This window comes from Lissotriton vulgaris, chromosome 1_2 (assembly GCF_964263255.1).
Source record: "Lissotriton vulgaris chromosome 1_2, aLisVul1.2, whole genome shotgun sequence".
NCBI classification, from domain to species: Eukaryota; Metazoa; Chordata; class Amphibia; order Caudata; family Salamandridae; genus Lissotriton; species Lissotriton vulgaris.
In genome coordinates this window covers 77,672,353-77,692,838 of record NC_141686.1, presented here as the reverse complement: position 1 = coordinate 77,692,838, position 20,486 = coordinate 77,672,353, and the positions used below count along the sequence as shown (strand labels likewise).

At 47.4% G+C, this 20,486-nt stretch overlaps 1 protein-coding gene and 1 pseudogene across 1 annotated transcript in view; both read right to left on the bottom strand.

Moving 5' to 3' along the window:
- The window catches only part of B4GALNT3 (beta-1,4-N-acetyl-galactosaminyltransferase 3), a 919,815-nt gene that overhangs the window by 855,466 nt on the left and 43,863 nt on the right, over positions 1-20,486 (bottom strand). The gene's annotated exons all lie outside the window — the stretch shown is intronic.
- LOC147733945 (E3 SUMO-protein ligase KIAA1586-like) overlaps positions 1-20,486 on the bottom strand; it is a 47,961-nt pseudogene that overhangs the window by 2,061 nt on the left and 25,414 nt on the right.

Below are 20,486 nucleotides of genomic sequence, written 5' to 3'. Positions count from 1 at the left end.
CAACTCTCACCTCGTAGTCCTTCATTAAAGGAACAAAGTAACTCAACAAAATTTGGGTCAAAGTTCTGGATCCTGGGATTTTTCTCATGACCTAAACTCAAAGAAGTCCCAGGTAGGTATTTAAAATAAAGCCTGCAATCTGTGACCACCTGCGTGAATGTTTTTTAGAACACTGGGTGAACAGCTATCTCCAGACTTCAGCTCAAACTCCATCTCTTGCAACTACTGCCACTCGCAGATTGAGTACAAGGTGAGACTGCAGTAGGCCCACTGGGTCATACTGGACTGTTACCAATGGTTCTGCATTGCCTATAATATTGTTCTATATCTGTGTGACGGGTCTAGGCAGCACATTGCCAGTGGTGTAGCAAGGATGCCATGGACCTTAGTACAAACAAGGAAAATGGCCAATTTGACTGCTGTTGGGGTAGCATTTATCAGGCTTCAATGGGTCCCTTAGGGCTCTGGGCCCGGTGCCACTGCACCTGCTGTACCACCGGTAGCTACACCACTGCACATCTTAGTCAATGGGGTACATACAGACTTCCACAAAATGCAGTCAACAGTCAGATTATACTCGACTGAGAGAACGTCACATTCCTGTGCCACAGGAAAAGGCAAACTATGTGGCGCAGCTCAAGAAGGATTATCACGTTCTAGGGGCACTGCCCTCTCACATCCACCGGGTTTTTGACTGGTTCCCAATATGGAGAGAATGAATACAAAAAAATACAGGCCTCTGTGCTAACATGTAGCACCTTTCACAGACACAGACCGTTACACAAACAAGATACCCCCCCCCTATTCACGATTTGACCAGATCATTCCATTACTTTTGCCCGGGCGCCTCCTGCAACTAGCGAAGGGGGCGCCATTAGTCACACCACAAGCAGCAGCCTCGGCAAGGAGAAGTCTATTACTATGTATATTTTGGTCAGGAGGTCGCGTAAAGTCATCGGGAGGAGATAATGGGCCAAAGGCCTCTTAAGGATCCCAGGGTCAAGGGCTCAGCCACTTCTTCCTTGGCTGCACTCACCTGCGGGGTCATTTCATATCTTTCATGTGTGAAGGCCATGGTCCAGGAAGGTATTTGTGGATCCCGCAGGAGGAATCAATCAATTAATCAATCACAGCATTTGTAGAGCGCACTACATACCTGTGAGGGTCCCAAGGCGTTGAGGGAAGGGGGGGGGGGGGAAGGGGGGGGGAAGGGGGGGGGGGGAGGGTTGCTGCTACTGCTCGAAGAGCCAGGTCTTGAGGAGTCTTCTGAAGGTGAGTAAGTCTTGGGTCTGCCGGAGGTGGGTGGGGAGGGTGTTCCAGGTCTTGGCGGCGAGGTAGGAGAAAGATCTGCCGCCGAAGGTCGCTAGTTGGATGCGGGGGGGCGGTGGAGAGGGCGAGGCCGGTGGAGCAGAGCTGGCAGGTGGGGGTTTAGAAGCCGAGTCTGCTGTTCAAGTCGGCTGGTCCGGGGTTGTGGAGAGCTTTGTGTGCGTGGGTGAGGAGCTTGAAGGTGATCCTCTTGTCGACGGGGAGCCAGTGTAGGTCTCTCAGGTGGGGGGGAAGATGTGGTTGCGGCGGGGAACGTTCAGGGTTAGCCGGGGGGAGGCTTTTTGGATGAGTTTAGTCGACGCAGGTGTTTGGCTGGGATTCCTGCGTAGAGTGCGCTGCCCTAGTCCAGACTGCTGCTGACGAGGGACTGTGTCACTGTTCTATTTTCGGCGGGGATACAATTTTAGATCCTGCGGAGCATGCTGAGGGTGTTGAAGCAGGAGGAGGAGACGGCACTGACCTGCTTAGACATGGAGAGGGAGGACTCGAGGATGAATCCTAGGTTGTGTGCGTGGTCGGTGGGTGTCGGCGCTGTTCCCAGTGTTGTCGGCCACCAGGAGTCGTTTCAGGCTGAGGGGTGCGTCAGAGGATGAGTACCTCCATCTTGTCCACGTTCAGCTTCAGAAGGCTGCTCCTCATCCAGTCGGCGATGGTCTTCATTCCCTCGTGGAGGTTGGTTTTGGCAGTGTGCGGGTCTTTGGTGAGTGAGAGGATGAGCTGGGTGTTGTCGGCGTAAGAGATGATGTTAAGGTCATGGTGGCGGGCCACTTGTGCGAGGAGGACCATGTAGGCGTTGAACAGCGTCGGGCTGAGGGATGAGCCTTGGGGACGCCGCAGAGTTTGTCGGTGGCTTCAGATCGGAAGGGGGGAGGCGGACGCTCTGGGTTCTGTCGGAGAGGAAGGACGTGGTCCAGTCGACGGCCTTCTCTTGGATCCTGGCTTCTTGAAGGCGTGTCTTTAGAGTGCAGTGGCAGACAGTGTCGAAGGCGGGTGACAGGTCCAGGAGGATGAGGGCTGAAGTTTCGCCGTTGTCTAGATGGCGCCTGATGTCATCTTTGGCGGCGATGAGGGCTGTCTCGGTGCTATGGTTTCGTCTGAATCCGGACTGGGAGGGGTCTAGGATGTTGTAGTCTTCGAGGTGGCGGGCCAGTTGTATGTTGACTATTTTTTCGAAGACCTTCTCCGGGAGCGGGAATAGGGAGTAGGGAGCTGGGCCGGAAGTTTTTGAGGTCCTTGGGGTCCGCCTTAGGCTTCTTAAGGAGGGCGCTGATTTCGGTGTATTTCCAGCTTTCCGGGAGTCTCGCTGTTTCGAAGGAGGAGTTGATGAACTTTCGTAGTTGGAGTGTGATGATTGCGTCTGCTTTGTTGAATACGTGGTGAGGAAACGGGTCTGACAGAGCTCCTGAGTGGATGGAGTTCATGATCTTGCGTGTTACATCGTCGTTGACGTTGACCCAGGAGGTTAATCGGATGGTGTGGGTGGCGCTCGCACGGGGGGTGGGTTCTGGCGTAGTCGGGGTAGTTGTGGTGTTGAAGCTGTCGTGGATGTCAGCGATCTTGCGGTGGAAGAAAGTGGCCAGCAAGTCGCACAGTTCTTGTGAGGGCGGGATGTCATTGGTGTTGACGCTTGGGTTGGAAAGTTCCTTCACGATGCTGAAGAGCTCTTTGCAATCGTGTGCGTTGTTCTCCAGGCGCTTTGTGGAGGAGGATCTCTTGGCTAGTCTGATGAGGTGGTGATGTCTGCATCCTTGAGGGCTGCGTGGCTGTCCGGTGTGCGTTCGTGGAGCCATTTCTTCTCAAGTCTCCGGCATGCCCGTTTGAAGGTCTGGAGCACGTCGGTGAACCAGGTGGCTTTCCTGCTGGTGTGACAGTTGGAGGGTTTCTTGAGTGGTGCGAGGGTGTTGGCGCAGTCGTTGATCCATGTTCTGAGGTTGCGGACGGCGGCGTCTGGGTCTGTGTGGTCGGTAGGTGGGTTCTGGGCGAGGGTGGTGGTCAGCTGGTCTTCTGTGCAGCGGGGTAGCAGTTGGGTGCAGTGGTGCGTGGTGTGATGGTAGACGATGTAGGTGCTCGTGGAGAAGATGGGGTTCGGTGTGTGTCTGGCGGTGTGGGTGGGCGCAGTGACTAGTTGTCTGAGGCCGAGCTTGGCGAGGTTGTCGATCAGGGTTGTGTTGTTGGCGCCGTTTTAGTTCTCGAGGTGGAAGTTCAGGTCCCCAAGGAGTATGTAGTCCGTGGAGGCCAGTGCGTGGGTGCTGTCGAGGTCAGCGATGGAGTCGCTGAATTGTGTCCAGGGGGACAGTAGATGAGTGTTCCTTTGAGGGTGGTGTTGGGGTCGGTGTGGATCCGGAAGTGCAGGTGTTCGGCGGTGTTGAGGGTGTCGTCCGAGTGTGTGGAGACCTTGATGGAGGACTTGTGGACGATGGCTATTCCTCCTCCGTTTCCGTTGGTGTGGTCCTTACGGGAGATCTTGTAGCCGTCCTGGATGGCTATCGCGATGTCGGGCGCCGAGGAGTCGTTCCACCAGGTCTCGGTCAGGAAGGCGACGTCTGGGTCGGAGGAGTCGAGCAGGTCCCAGATTTCGACAGCGTGTTTGCGAGCTAAGCAGGTGTTGAGGAGTATGCTGCGGAGGTGGTTGGGTCCGGTCCTGGGGCGTTTGGTGGTTCTGACGCAGGTGAAGTTGCAGGTGTGGCAGGAGAAGGGTCCGTGGGTGCGCTTCGGGCGGCCTGGAAGCAGCGGTAGTCTCGGCCGGCGTTGAGGGCGCTAGCGTCGTAGCGGGGTCTGGTGGCGTGGCTCTAGAGTGGGCCAGGGGTTCTGGCACTGGGCTTGCCTTTGGCGCACCAGCGGCACGCGTGCTGAGCGGGGCCGCGCAGCAGCTGCCATCTAAGGCAGGGAGGGAGGGAGGGAGGAGCAGCAGCTGGGAGGCGGGAGCGGGTCGGCGAGGGGGCGGGCCACAGGGGAGCAGCGGCGGGAAGGCGCAAGGGGTGCAGAAGGAAAAAAGGGGAGGGGGAAATGTGGCGAAAACGGGGTAGGGGGAAACGAAAAGGAGAGCAGAGACAGAACAGTACAGCAATTAAAATTACATAATCACAGAATACAGGCAAAAAGGGCACAAAAGCAGAGACACTTATCCCACTGGGGCAGCAGCAGGTTTGAACTCACGGCGGAGCGGCAGAGCAGAGGGGAGAGGCGCAGGCACATAGGTGGAGCTGTGCAGCAGGAGGGGAGCGACCTGGCCTGCAAGCAGGGTCAGGGGTCGCTCACTGTGCAGTCGGGCAGCATGTGGATAAGGCATGTGAGGGGAGGTTCCAATGTGGCAGCACGCCAATCAAGTGGTAAGTGCCAGTCGCGATCCCACGAAAGGCCTGATTCCAGCATGGGATGTTGCCTTCTTGGGGGCAGAGGGGCAGTGAACGGGCACTATTGCTTGCCTGTTTAAGGGGCAGCATGTTGATGTTGCATGCTTGTAGAAAGCCCAATTTTGGAGGCACCGAGATCACACCATTTTTTCAGTGCGGATCACGTAGTGGCGCCTGGTTGGGTAGTATAATATTGTGCATTGGGTCTATTTACACCAACTGTAGCTCATTCTGTGGATCTCATGTTGATACTGCATGTGGTGGAGGGAAGCTCTAATATGGTGTGAAACGGATCACATTGTGCGGAAGGTGCTGTTCGTGCAGGATACTTGGTAACCCTTTGTAACAGTTCCTGTTTCATTGATGTGAGTACATATAGGGTTGATTGCCTGTATATAATCTATAGGAGTGTGATCTAAAAGCTCTCCGACACCCCACAGTGGGATGAGTAGTGCAATAAATGGATTAAATAATAAAGCTTGAGGTGAGCACCAAGGGTTGGACGATCGGGCGGGTGCCATGTAGGTGCATGTGAACAGACCTAAGATCTATAAGGCCCTCGGGGTGCATGTGGGGAAGCCTCGATCTGGTGAATGATCGCACCGTGTTATTCATCTGCTAATTATTTCTGCCTTTATTCAAGTGCACAGCATAGCAGGCGGGAACCATAAGTACTTCAGACCAGGGAGGCTGGCGAGGTGCAGGGTATGCTTTTTCCCCTGTGAGAAGGCAAGAGATCGGGGCCACTAGCTTGGCATACGAGCCAAGGTCCTGCAGGTCAGGCTTCTCGGCGAGGCAAATGTTTGGGCATCCAGCGTGCATCTGCAGGTTCATGCGTTTCTCTCCGAGGCTCTAAAAACAAGTAGAGCTTGACCTGTTCTTGTCAGTTTAATATCTGTATATCATTGCGGGCACTCAAATGAGCTGGGACGGGAGTAGTGCTCTACGACAGCTTGGGGCAAGAACTGTTTCAAGCAACAATATGGTGCAATGCAGTGGTCGAAGTGGGGACAAAAAAGTAGGGGAACTGTGGGCGGAGACTCAGGGGGCGGGAATAAGCAGAGGATTGGATTAGTGGGCGGAGTTGGAGGTGTGGCTAAAAGTAGCAAAACATACCAATTTTTTGTGCATTTGACATTTCACTGACCAGTTACAGCTTATAACGTTATTTAATTCAAACAATCGATACATATGTTTATTTGAGGTTTAATATATAAGTTGTTTATATTTAATTCATTTACAATGTGGGACATGTTTCCAATCCAATATTCCAAATACGCTTATAAGTGGAATCATAAGCCATTTGTCTCCGAGCCATGCAGTTTCTTTCGTTGGCACTTCTCCTCCCTTTTTCTAACCATTTCTGAACATAAAATTCAGGTTTAAATTCTATGACAGGAGGCCCCACGATGTTTATGAACATTATAGAAGACAGACGATTTATTGATATTCCGTTCCGCAGTGTTGTGAGCACATCGTTCATTATACTAAAGCCCCGTTCACATTCAGCAGTTGAGGTACAAAAGGTGTTTATAATGTGCACTAATGGTTTCAGGCTTTCAGGGATGCAATTTTTATTTGGCTGTACTTACTGAAACCAAGGATGTACTGCCTAGTATCAAATACATGCAACCTGCTGCAAAGGTTTTGTAATTCTCCATCACCGTATAAGAGGTCTACTGGATCTGGCCAATAAACTGGTTGTAGGAGTTTCATTCTGTGTACTAACTCTTTGTATTCGATTTGGTCATTGTTTGTGGTTGTGCATCTCGAAACATTTGATGCATTAGACATTGTCATCCTTTTTCGCAGGTTATTTGCTAAGCTCCGAAAGATCTGTGCCCTATTGATGCTAACACAGCCTTTGTTCTGTGGCAGTCCTAAACCATCAAACTGCATCCGTTCAGCAGCATTTAATGCAGTTATAGCAAAGGGCCCAGGTGCATCAGCCATTGATTCAAACACTAAAATCTGCATCTGTATTGAGCGATCGGCCTCATATATGGTCATATCACGCCGCTGCAGCCTTCTGGATAGGTCACCCAATTCTGTGAGAGCATCATATAATATGCCCATATTTTCAACAAACACCAGGGAGGTTAATAAACGGTTTAAACCTGCATATTTCCGCTGCTCAATGTCACTCCTCGTTGAGTCTTTGGAAGATTCCATGAAATGTTTACTAAGTGCTCTGTAGTTATTCCAAACAGCTCTCACAGATCTTTCACTTGAGGACACCCAACGTACATCTAGCACCTTTCCAATTGCCAGAAGTCTTACTTCTACCTCCAGAGCACATTCCCCAAGCTCTCTCTGATTTTTCGGAGAGGCATGGTAGGTGGTATAAAGTTTATCAAAAAAAACTTTGAGCTGATTAATGCCTGTGACTTCTTTACAAACATCACCCACGGCAAGCTCCAGCTTGTGGTTAGCACAGTGCCATACACTCAACTGTGGATATTTCAGTTTCAGAAGAGTTGCCACACCGGATTTCCTACCTATCATGTTGGAAGCCCCATCTGTTACAAGCTGAACCAAATGCGTTTTTAAATACTCATCAGTAAAACCATGTCTCTGTAAGCATGCAAGTAAGGTATCTAAGATTATATCTGCTGCTGTGCTTGGCAGCTCAACAAGGTCTAAGAAAAAGGTCAGTGGCTCATCGTGTTTATCAATACACGCTCTTACACAGATAATTAGTGTGGTCAATTTACTAACTGTGGTAGATTCATCTGTCATGAGGCTTATTTTTGATTCATTCTGCAAGATACAATCAATCAGCCTTGACCTCATTGTATCAGCAATATGGTCTATTATGTCAGCACAGCTGTGATCTGAATGCAAGACTCTGCCCAAGTCTGCACCATTCATCTTTTGAACATCAATATCCAACGGCATATCAGAAAAAGGGCGCTCATGTTTGCCTATTTTGTATGCAGTTCTGAATACACGGCATGTCTCTTCCTGTACTTTCATTTGAATTTTCAAATTGTACTGTGGAATACTTTCACGGGCCCTCTGCTCTAAAAATAGCTAATGCCTTAAGATGACAGGAGCTATTCTTATGACAAAATATTTTTTTCCGCAGAGAAATTTGCTGCTTGTCTTTAGAAGGGCCATATGGAATGACCAAGCAATCTACCCATTCCATGGGAAAATGCACACCTTGACTTGTTTCTGTTTTAAGATTTACCTTCTTGCACACTTTACATCCAAGCTTGCCTTTGGAAAATAAGAGCCATGGATACTCTGTACGTTTCATTTCAAGTTGTTCAGTAGACCAGCAGGCTGGGTGATCAATTTGATCCATACTCTCCACCATATTTCCTTGGAGGAGTATGTGACTGTCGTTAGTGCCACAGCCATCTATCAATACTTCGTCTTCAGAATCGACTCTTCTCCTCTTCTCGGGCATCCTGACACTTTCACTTGTTTGCCTTTCAAAACCCTGATTTGCATTTGCCATTGGTCCTTCCGATCTGGAGCCTGGGGACTTCTGTGTTTCGCGAGATGTGGCTGGAGCATTTTTCTTCTGCAGCCACTGAAGCATCTGCATAAATAATTGTGTAAATGCATACATTTTAAAAGAAGCACTGTACCAAAACTCATGATTTATTTTAAATGCTGGCTGTCGGTACGAATTGGGATTTCCCATAAGACAATTTAAGAAAGAGTCCTTTTCATTTCTTAATTCCACGGTAAGAACTATATTGAATATTAGCCGTTTGACAATGAAAACCAATATTTTTACATGCATTTATGCAATGGAATAATGGGGGAATTAAATGCTACTTTGTATCAATGAGCAGGTCCCAATAAATGTGAGGGAGTACATTGGATTGTCTCAGAACCTGGCTGAGGGTCTTTACCTCTTTAAAACTTGATGTTGAATTGAAGATAGTCGAATACTGCGAAGCTTCTGGGTAAGCAGCAATTTATGTGGAAGGCGGAAGAGATTTAGGAAGCACCCCTACTTCCGAGATTCTGTGACAACTGTGCTTTGCGGCCTATGCAGTGACAGTGGTTTGCCTTCGATCTAGCAGTAAACCTGATCCCTCTCTGGCCTTGCAGTGCCGTGGTTTGATGATGACCCGTCTTTCTGGTTTGAGAACAGAAACACCCTGCTCCGGTTTCTGGTGTCTGTAACCGCACGATCTGAGAAATCTTTCAAATAAAGAAGGGAATGGTAAATAAAAGTTAACATGCTTTTGCTAGAAAATACTGATCATTTTGCACTGGTATCTACAGAATGGTAACTGCTCAATTTTAAATTGTTCCATAACTAAGTTCAGGCACAAAAAAAACTGCAAGACACCAGTAAATCCTGGTTTAAAGACCACTATTCTAACTATTGAGCTCTGCACCCTCTAATAAAGCAGGGACTACTTGAATGGCCAAATAAACCCCCTAGATGTCATACTGCAGTACACATCTTATAGCAGCTGGGAAACCAGACATGGATCATAATAAGTTGATAAGTTCTGGCATAAAGCATTTTAGTTAGCCGAAGCAGTGTGTGCCCACTAGTTACATTTCATTAACACTTTCACCTCATTGTCAGTGTTTTCTGTGCTGGGAGCACTGTTGACTAGGTCATTCTGTGACACTCAAGCAAAGCAGAGTTGTAGTCCTATGCACAAGGCCAGCATTAGATGTTCAAACATGAATGGTAAAATATCCTAGTTTGTAGATGTTTTCCACATAATTATAGCTCTGCCATATTTTTCCACATGATACATCTGCCGCATAATCTTATGGTTTTATCAAAAAAATTGTTTGTAGCTCAAACGGATCAAAAGTTACTAAACAACGTGAATTGTGTTGCTGTGGAGTGGATGGCCGTGTGCAACGGTTGACTGGTCACCTTTCTCACCGCTGCATTGGCATGTTACACTGGGATTAATGAGGTGAAAGCTTTCCAGAGACTGTTAGTATGTGTAAAAATGTCAAATTAATAAAGTATCAGAAAATGTACTATATAACCCTGCAGTCTTTTTTTGCTTCATAATTTAGGCATACCTCCAACATTATGTTGTCCTCCTTTGCTGCATAATTGCAGTGGGTCCAATGCAGGCAGCACATGCTTAAAGGGATTGTGTATGAAGAAGAGATACCATGAAGTTTGGGACATATTCATGGGAATGGTGGCGCAGGGCAGCACAGCATGTTACTTTGCTGCACTGCCCTGTAACACAGGAAAAGGGCAGGAATGCACGTTATTTATCCGTGGCTTTTAAAACATGACTTTGAGCTTTGCATTGTGCATGTACCACATTGCAAGCATAACTACACCCAGCACTCCCCTTGCTCCCCCTCAATTCCTAGCATATCATTACCCTGCTTCTAGCATACCCGGACCCAGCCCGCCCTCGCCACCCTCACTTCCTGGCAACGCTCATTACCCTGTTTCTAGCATACCCACATCCTGGCCTCCCCTTGCTCCCCCTCACTTCCTGGCAACACTCATTACCCTGTTTCTAGCATACCCACATCCTGGCCACCCCTTGCTCCCCCTCACTTCCTGGCAACACTCATTACCCTGTTTCTAGCATACCCACATCCTGGCCTCCCCTCGCTCCCCCTCACTTCCTGGCAACACCCATTACCCTGCTTCTAGCATACCCACATCCTGGTCTCCCCTAGCTCCCCCTCACTTCCTGGTATTTCTCATTACCCTGCTTCTAGTATACCCAGATCCAGCCCTCCCTCACCACCCTCACCTCCTGGCATATCATTCAGATAGTGCTAATTAAATCATGACTAAGTGATGTTTTTGGTTATGGCTGTTAGCGGCACTATTATGGAGTCAAGATCCCTGTATTGAAGTAAAATAAGAATGAAAAATATGAATGTGCATGCATCAGGAGAGTTGGAGTGAGCTCTCTAGGTCTCATACGGGATGGAAGTGATGTGCGCTCTACAAATCCGGCTAACGTGCGCTCTACAAAAGAACGTATAGTGCTACAGGAGCCTGTAGATAGGGATAATAACAGAGAGTGATGTGAATGCTTCTTGTCACCGGCACACTACTTATCAGCGCATGGGCTTTGCTTTGACATGTGCTATCAATTGGGAACACAGAAAAGGCTAATTATGCAGCAAATAATGAGAGCAGGGTCGGCCCGTGCCTGAGGTTAATGCCAATGGTTATGACAGTGTGAGCCGGTTCAAGGAGTAAATAAAAGCCGACCTTGAGATGGATAGCCTGGAGAATGAGAGCCACCCTAATAGCAAAGCTGAGGAATGATCGCCATCCACACATCAGTCCAGGACCTGGCAACTCAAAACCCATTAATGTTTACACCCATTCCAGCGGCAGGCGGGACCTACAGCTTACACCCAGCACTGGCCCTACCACACTGGCCCTGGACCACGTCTCACCCTTCTCCGGACAGTCCAGGAATGACTGTAACCTTTGTGCTCCCCCACCCGTGGCACCTTTTAGAAGAGGAGAACATTTTGCAGTGCTCACATTTGAAAAGTCATTCCCTGCTAGTATTTGTTACACAACTGTGTTTGCCATGTCTCATGTTAGTAAACTGGATGTAATTTAAGAGGTGGCTTCATGTGGTGAAAACTTTTTTGCAGCTTTCAGGGGCGGCTGGTGACATTTGAAAGTGGTGGGCGTAAACTAATTTGCATATTGCACCGCAGCGAGCGAGCGAGCCCGAACCACCTTGCATCCATCCATACATCATTCATGCATCCACCCATCCATCCACCCACCCACCCATCCTGCATCCATACATCATTCATTCATGCATCCACCCATCCATCCATCCACCCATCCACCCATCCACCATCCATTCATGCATCCACCCACCCATCCATCCATCCTGCATCCATCATTCATTCATGCATCCACCCATCCATCCTGCATCCATCATTCATTCATGCATCCACCCATCCACCCACCCATCCATCCTGCATCCATCCTGCATCCATCATTCATTCATGCATCCACCCATCCATCCACCCATCCATCCACCCATCCATCCTGCATCCATCCTGCATCCATCATCCACCCATCCATCCACCCATCCATCCATCCTGCATCCATCATTCATTCATTCATGCATCCACCCATCCATCCACCCATACATCCACCAATTCTGCATCCATCCTGCATCCATCATTCATGCATCCACCCATCCATCCACCCATCCATCCATCATCCACCCAGCCATCCTGCATCCATCCTGCATCCATCATTCATTCATGCATCCACCCATCCATCCATCCACCCATCCATCCACCCATCCATCCTGCATCCATCATTCATTCATGCACCCATCCATCCATCCACCCACCCTGCATCCTTCCTGCATCCATCATTCATTCATGCATCCACCCATCCATCCATCCATCCACCCATCCATCCTGCATCCATCATTCATTCATGCATCCACCCACCCATCCATCCACCCATCCATCCTGCATCCATCCTGCATCCATCATTCATTCATGCATGAGGGCAAACCGATATGTGTGGGTATTAAATTGCTTAATAAACGACAATATTGGAATTAGAATTAGTAGAGGGGATCTTATGTTATCATTACACCTGTCAAATGACTGCATTGTTACTTCATTCAGTGTGTTTAAGAGTTTAGTGAAAAACGTTTTCTGCACAGGAAAATGTATGTTTATTTCGGTTTTCATACTTTTACAGACTGTCTTCCTCTGTTCTAAGTGAAATCTTTTTGTCATCTGCCTGGGGCTTCTTATCTCTGTGTTCTGGGAAGTGCCGGCGGGTTTTCTACACAGTAATATAAGGCTAGCTTTACGTTAGATGCCAAGCCCCCCAAATAATTGAGAATAACACAATAAAAATGTTCATGCATGTAGATTGTTTTTTTTAAAGTAAGAATGCCGCAAATAAGTTAGGGACACTGCCTTAGAGGAAGGCCAATTGTGTTTACAGTCTGCCTACTCCTGAAATACGTCCATTATTGCAGGCTACCAGAGCACTGTCCCTACCAGCCAGGAGGCCAGTCCATCACAGGACCAGTGCCCAAGCTGAGTCATGCACATTGAAGAAAGTAGGGCAGACCATAGCGACAGTTCAAGCACCCCACAGCCAGTCAGCAAAGCAAGCCACATTGATCCCCAGCAACTCCTGCATACCACCCAACACTTCTGCGCATCCTTGCTTCAGAATGCTATACACCCCACCATAAGCCTCCATAAGTACGAGCACACCTGGGTACTTATAATGAATCTGGGTCAGAGCTTATAGAGGTATCAGCACCAAACGTCACTACTAAGTGGGCCTAATCAGTAGATTCTCTAACCTCGGTGCAAACGGTTTGAGATGTGACCCGTATACATCACACTTTGACAGGATGGCAGAAAAATACAAGCGAGTAAGAAGCAGGTGATGGAGTGAAGAAAAGAGAATGGTTTGGAGATAAAATACGAGGAAAGGCAGAGAGAAAGAAGACAGAAGCAGCAAAGAAAAGGGATAAGGAGAATTATGCACCAAGTGTTTTATTCCCCGCACTTACTTACTTGATGTTTGGGGAGTTCGGCTTCAGAGGCTCCTCGTGCAGGCCCGGTTCAGCGAAAGGGTAGAGCTGTAAAGGAGGGGTCAGGGACCTCTGGGCAGGCACGGGTCGGAGAGTAATTTACAGGAGAGGCTGGTGGGGCTGGGTCAGCTTTTCAGTGGCTGGCTGGCGAGCAGATATATAGCAAGTCAAGAAGTCCCCCATGTGGCGTCCCTCAGTCTGATTGACACCAAAAGAATCATTGTCACAGGTCACAGTGGGGGCTGGCAGAGTTGCGAGGTGTGAATCACGGGCTCACAGCAGCCGCATGGCCATCAGAGTAGCCGTTTTCGCACCATGCTAAACTGATGGCCCTTTCAGTCTCACTTTGCAGGCCCATTAGACACAGCGGGGAAGGGGAGGAGGTCGGGCGCCCTGCAGAGGCCTCCTGAATATTCACGGTGCACCACTCGTGTGGCAAAAAAAAAGTGTACTTTTAAAGTATGGCAACTTTACAGTCCCCGGTACGCTCTATCAAAAGTAAGAAGTAGGGGAACGGACTAACACAATTTTAAGAAGTAGGGGCACGCCGTGCCCTTCCGTCCCCGCCCACTTCTAACGCTGGTGCAATGGACGTTTGAGGGTCAACTAATCTTCTGTCGTATTCTTACAGTAATGGCACCAAAACGTGCACATTATTCCACTGACAACTGGGCAAGGTAGAAGGAGCTTCGCTCGTTTAGCGCTTTGTGGAAGGCGATACAGACACATGGCATCGACTGGGCGCCGAAGCAGGTGTCGTGGGCCATGGGGCAAAACAGCATAAAAGTGCGAGAGCACGATATAATGACACGCTCCTAGGAACGGCAGGAGATCTGTCTCAGACAACACCCTGCGTGGGGGGTGAGTCTAAGGGGTCAGGTGGTCTATGCCCCCCACCGCCGGTAGGGCAGGGTACCACGTCTACGGTCTACAATGGAAAAGTGGGGGGGGTGGGACAGAGTAATGTAGTCATAGTTCCAACTCCACTAGATGAAGCTTTGCCCGCGGCCGTGACTCCACCCGTTCCCACACAAACAGCCCTAATCGAATCCTTCCCATCTAACACGGGTGAGGTAAGACAGGTGAGAGGAAGTGTCCCCTCACAGATGCTCACGGTAGGGGCCAGTACGGGGACCGGTGGGGTTTAGCATTTGTGCTGGCACCACAGTGGCACAGGTTTGGGCACAGCCAGGGATGGCAACACCTCCAGTTGGGGGTGGGGTGGTACAGGCCACATTCAATTCCAGCCCGGTCCTGTTTGGTACAGCGTGCCCCACAGTGACACCATAGTTGCCAATAGCATGGCACATACCGGCAGAATCAAGGGAAAAGATTCACAACAGGAGTTCTAGGATGTGTTTGATCCGAGTAACATGGGCGTCATCCCCGGGGAAAGGCAAATTGGGGAATGCTGGGGAACAGAAATTGAAACAGGTGTGGGTTGAATGGTTTCTGAAGAACTGGGTGACGGGCTTCTACATTTAGTCTGCTATATATATGGAAATGTTTCCTGCTTTGGCGCAGCAGCTGTTTGGGCCCATGTCATACAGCGGGACGTTGGACTTCCAAGGCTCAGCCTGGCTGCAATATGACACTAAATTCAGGCAGACTAAGGTGATCACACCTGAGGTAGCATGGTATCAGAGGGAGATTATATAGAGCACGAAGGGAGAAAGAGGCTGAGAGATAACCACACCGGCCTCCAAAGTAACTATATTACACAAACATTGTGTGCTAACTGTACACCAGATGCCTCTAGGGAAGAGATACCCCAGACCTGTATGTATGGGTCCTATATTTATTACATCATAGCCACAGATCCATATTATGTTTGTGTGTCTCCTATTGAGAATGGCAATTCCAAGAATTTGACGAAGTGGACTCACTCACGTAATGTGACATGCTTCATCATAGGCCACCTCATCCCACCCTGGTAGGACAATACCACCAGGGCGAACTCTGTCGCTGTTCCGGGGGAGTTCTTAGATATTCTTCTTTTCTAATCTTGAGTTTCTGGCTCCATAAATGACACAAAACAACATATCTTGCCACTGTGGTGAACACAAACACATTTGAATGTGCTGTAATAATGTTTGCTTACTGTTTGGAACAATCTAAAATACTGAGAAAGGAGCGGTATTTTTTTTATTTTAAAAGTAGATTTGTTATGCTTCTGAGATAAAGAGGTGCAATGTATGAAAGTTTAATGTAGCCAGGGCAAATTCAATATTGCACGATCCACGCATTAAACCCATTCACCCATTTATCAGGGATTAATCCTGACACATGCACTCAGATTTATACTATAAAATTCTGACCCTCTGTTTAATCACCACTATTGGGCAGTGCAGAATTAAATCCAACACAAAAGCTACAGGCCGCTAACATCTGACTTTGAATTTGAATTTTTCATTCCTGGCACCATCCTTTTGGAATTCCCTCCCCGCTCACTTGCGTCTGGCTAGACACTATTCCCTTTTCCGAAAAGATCTTAAGACCTTTCTTTTCACCCAGGCTTTTCTTAATGTGAACTGATTTTATTTTTCTCTTCTCCACCAGTTTTTCGTTCCTACTGCTAAATTAGTCTCCACAGCGCCAAGAAACCGCACGGTGAATGTTGCGCTATATAAATATTTTAAATTCAAATTCAAAGTTTCTAAGGCTCATTTAGGCCTCCTAGGGGGCACCCAGTTGACTATAGGCTGCTTTCAGAGCAGAATGGGCTGCCATGACCCAATCGTGCCCCATGTCTACTGTTTAATCGTGGCCTATTGCAGGGGTAGAGTAGTTTCAACATTTTTGTCAGGACTGATTTTGGTTTCCAGGCGGGAAAGGGTGGTATCCTAGGCCACTGTCAAGTATTACCTTGCCATAGCAGAGGCTGTGATCCCTTAAGAAGTGCCAAATGCGGTTAAACATAATACAAATGCAGCCGCGGTGCTATCACACACTAAAGACTAAACTAAACCCCAGGGTAGAATTAACTGACCCATGTATGGCCCGTCTAATCTTGGCATAGTCCCTACATACACTTCTGCTTCACTTCCTCAGGGCAAGGATTCCCTGGACAGCCTCCAAGCCTTTATGAATTGAACTTGCATCTCTGCCAGTTCTGAAGACTCATCAGGTAATTTTAATAAAAATGTCCACACTGCAAGTCTAGGGACAGAGAAAGGTATACATAAGCTGCGAACTACACTTGTAGGTGAGTACTGGTGACTGATGGAGATCTCCCACACAATATGTCTGTCTGCAAGATGGCTTACTAGGAGCGAGTGTCAACAAACCGAGGGAAATGACGGTCTTACTGAACGGTGTCCGCGATGCTGTGATGTTTCAACTGCTTTCCAACCAGCTCTGAGTCACTCCTCTGAAGAGCTCAAAAGAGAGCGAAACATGTATCAGGATTTACACTATGTAGGTATGTAACATATGTATAGCCAGAAACCACGAAACTGTACTTCCACCTACACACTAATACCAAGACCACAAAACACTTGTTTGGGCTACCAAGCTAAAGACATGATGAAAAGAAGACAATGGAAGTATTACACTTAAACATAAGTATCATGATGCAAAGCAGAACCTGAGAGAGTGAGAAACTGCACCTGAACATTTTACTGCCAGTCTGGTGCTATGCAGATTTGCTGGGAGATTGATCCAAGCATGCCTTCGCTACTCTTAGTATGGGAAACTAGTTTCCAATGTTCCAAAGTTTAAACCATCATTCATTTGGAAGCCCCATTCTCTAATCGGCCTTTATGCTTCAGGAGTTGTGGTATGAGAGCCCACAGGCCTCTTCCCTCGTTTGGCACTTATGGGACCCACACTCCGATATGTCTGCCTTACATGCATCTCCTGGCACCTTTCTCTGTTGACTGACACTTCCAGGTTTTTCAAACTCATGCCATTTTTTAGTAGCACGAACTTACCAGTGTACTGACTTTGCAGCCTCACTTTTCAATACCAAGATGGTGCATTATTGATTTTATTTGATTTATTTATAAAGTCTTACATAGCGTGAACATGACGGGAGAGGGTATCAGAGCGCTTTACATGAAGGGTATGTAAGAGATAGGTGTGAGATCAAGAACCAGTCACATGTAGGAACGACACTATGTGATAATACAGACATTAAATGAGCAAGAATGTGAACCTTTTTACTGCTTGCCTCCTTGCCAACACAATGTGCTACTGGCCAGCTTTTCCTTCTTCCTTCCACTGAGCGCCCTCTTATTCAGATTACCACAATAGCCATTATTCCAGAGCAGTGCATAGGGAACCAAAAAACAAATGTAAACAAACCAGAAGAAAAAAAAAACCTTGTGCCATCAAAAGAAGGCAAAACCCTAGTACAACAAAAATGACTTTTATATTGAAAAAAAACAAGCATTGGCATACCAATATGTCTTCTTTTTAACAGGAGTGTCGAGCTGCAGGCTTTAAAAATGTTTGTCTGTAGAGCAACGTTTTTAAAAAAAAGTATAAGAAAAAATATTTTAAAAGACTAGAGAAAAAGAAAACATCTCTTATGGTATCAAAACTGTACATTGAACTCAATGTTTTTTATCTTTATAAATGAAATTGTCAGAATTAAGCTTGCCAAGGCCCCTTTACTTTCCACAGGATTACAGCCATTTGATCCTCTGTAGTAGAACGAGCAGCAGATTTATGGGCCTCCAAAAAACATGTTATACAAAGTTCCCTTTCCGCCTTACAAACCAGCTAAGTGCATTAGATTATCCATTCACTCAGCACCATAAAAGTCGGTGTGTGCCACAGTGAGCGTTTTCATGTATTTCAAGACACATATGAAATAAACCGAAAACAACCTGTAAAATCTGGTCTTCAATCATGCCCCAGTACAAATTTCCCTATTGCTGTACTTTTCATGACAAGCTGGGAGGCGGAGAAAGCAATTCAGCACAGGGGCACATATTGAGGGGTGCACACCACGAGGGAAAGAGCTAGAAATAAAGTTGACCTCTAAAGTGGAAGGAAAAAGTCAGCCAATCAAAAAGGTCTTTAACAAGCTATGCTCCAGGGAAGAGACAAACACAAGAAAAGGATGGCAAGTTGCTGAATAAGAAGCAATCAAATGAGGTTGACAATAACACCAGCCAATGATAAGCAATGGACGGTCTGTAAGCTGACTGTAAGTTCACAATTACAGCTTGCGCTGTCTGGTAGTTCAGCCCTAATAAACGGAAAGCAACTAGTGTACTTTTAGTCAGTCAAACTTATGTGCTTTTAATTAAAGAACAAATAAAACGAAATCTAACTTTAAAATGAACTCATTCTTCATGCAAGTAATTTATCACATACTGTCCTAGCGGCAGAATACTGAAACTCCCCCTTGGCAACTCCGTTTCAGCAACTAAACTTCTAAGAAGGCCGACCACAACAGGATCTGCTACTCACCATCTCCATTGGATGATAGGGAACTGAAGAGGGGCACTGCTCTAGAGCACTGCAAAGGCAGTGCAAACTGACCATGTTGTTCTTGGGCCTTTTAGACAACAGGAGTAGACCGGCATGTTATTTCGTTTGGCCCAATCAACCATTAACCCCCATCAACACTCCACCTCTGTCCCATACATCCTGTTACCCAGCGGCATGCTTAATCCTGCCCTTCCGGCAACATTCAGACCACTAAAAACAGAGTTAACACATGGGCTCTTATTCCCACTCCTGCATTTCCTCTACCCTTGTTGGTCACATTATCAATCAAATCAGTTAGTGACTAACATTAAGCAAGCACTGTCACATGAATTCCGTCCCATAAAGTTGCATTCCCGGGGATAGTTCGATTCATCCTGCACTAATGCCCTGGCTGACTTACATCTGGACTTGCGCACTGACCGAAAGACCGGTAACTTGTGAGAAGATCATGCACACCATATAGAGAGATTTAAGCAGTCAGGTTAAAGGAGCTGAAGGAGAGGACCTGAGAGGCTATCATGGTTAAGGACAGCTCTGGTTTTTGGATGGTGCTAAATGCCCCCTATTTCAGGGAAACCTACTGGTGTCTCCACAGATGTACACATACAGGAATCAAGGTGGATAGAACACTTATGTGTTGATACACAGTGATAGAATCACTGTGTGATTGGATCTTTCTCTACTGTTACACTCTCTCTCCACAGCGCGGGGACACGCCGGGAGGCGTTACCAGGCGCTCTACAAACTCCTTTAAACTAAACTAAACTTATCAATGATATACTAGGGTGGCACTGGGTTGTCTGAAGCTGGTGACACAAATGATCAAGGTGTTGTTGCTATCCCTTTGGTGTTTGATTTAGCAGAGGTGCAGAGGGGCTTGGGTGAATGTAGCAGCGTAAAGCTCCTGGCCCTGATGGGGTACCAGCTGATGTTTTTATGGACCGTCAGGCTTCATGGGCTACAGTGCTTCTGAATCTGTTCAATGGCTTTGCAAGGGTTCGCCCTCCGGCTACGTGGCAAAAATCAATCATTATTCCAATAAAAAGAGGTATAAGTCCCACCCAAAGATTTACAGACCCATATCACTACTTGACTCCACCGCCAAGCTAATGGGTCCCATTTTGCTGCACAGACTGGAGGACAGGGCGGAGGCTAACAATATTCTAGCAGACACCCAGTAGGGCTTTAGGAAGGGGTTAGGCATCATCAATCATTGCCAAAATGTGTGCATGCTAGTAGGCAAATATTCAGTTGCCAAGAAAAGCCCTATTTTCTTGGCATTTATGGACCTAAAGTCTGCGCTTGATTGTGTCTCACATTCAAAGCTCTGGGCTCCTATGTCTGAGATAGGAAAAGAGGACGCAATTTTTTACTTTATCAGACAGCAGTATTCGGAGGCGAGTGCTTGTGTGAACTAAGCCCAGGAGGGTGAATGCACAAAGCTGTTTAAGAGCAATCGGGGGGTGAGGCAAGAATGAGTTCTTGCTCCCTTCTTCTTCTCCCTGTATACCAACAGAGTTGAAGCAGCACTTGTAGGGAGAGCTAGAGATGTCCCATTCATCAGTATGCATCCACTCCAAACTCTCCCCTAAGTGGACTATGGCGTGCTTGTGCAAGGACTGGACGAGCGCTGCAGGATTTAATAGAGAATTATACAATTTTTATAAAGGAGCTAGACTTACAGGTCAACAAAGGAAAACTTTCACTCTAACCTGTGAATGAAGACCAACAAAGCATCTGATTTTTTGTATCAACAAAAGTAAGTTTAGAGTCACCATGAGCTTCTCATATCTGTGAATCCTCTTTGATGTCAAATATTCTTCGAAGACGGTGGTGT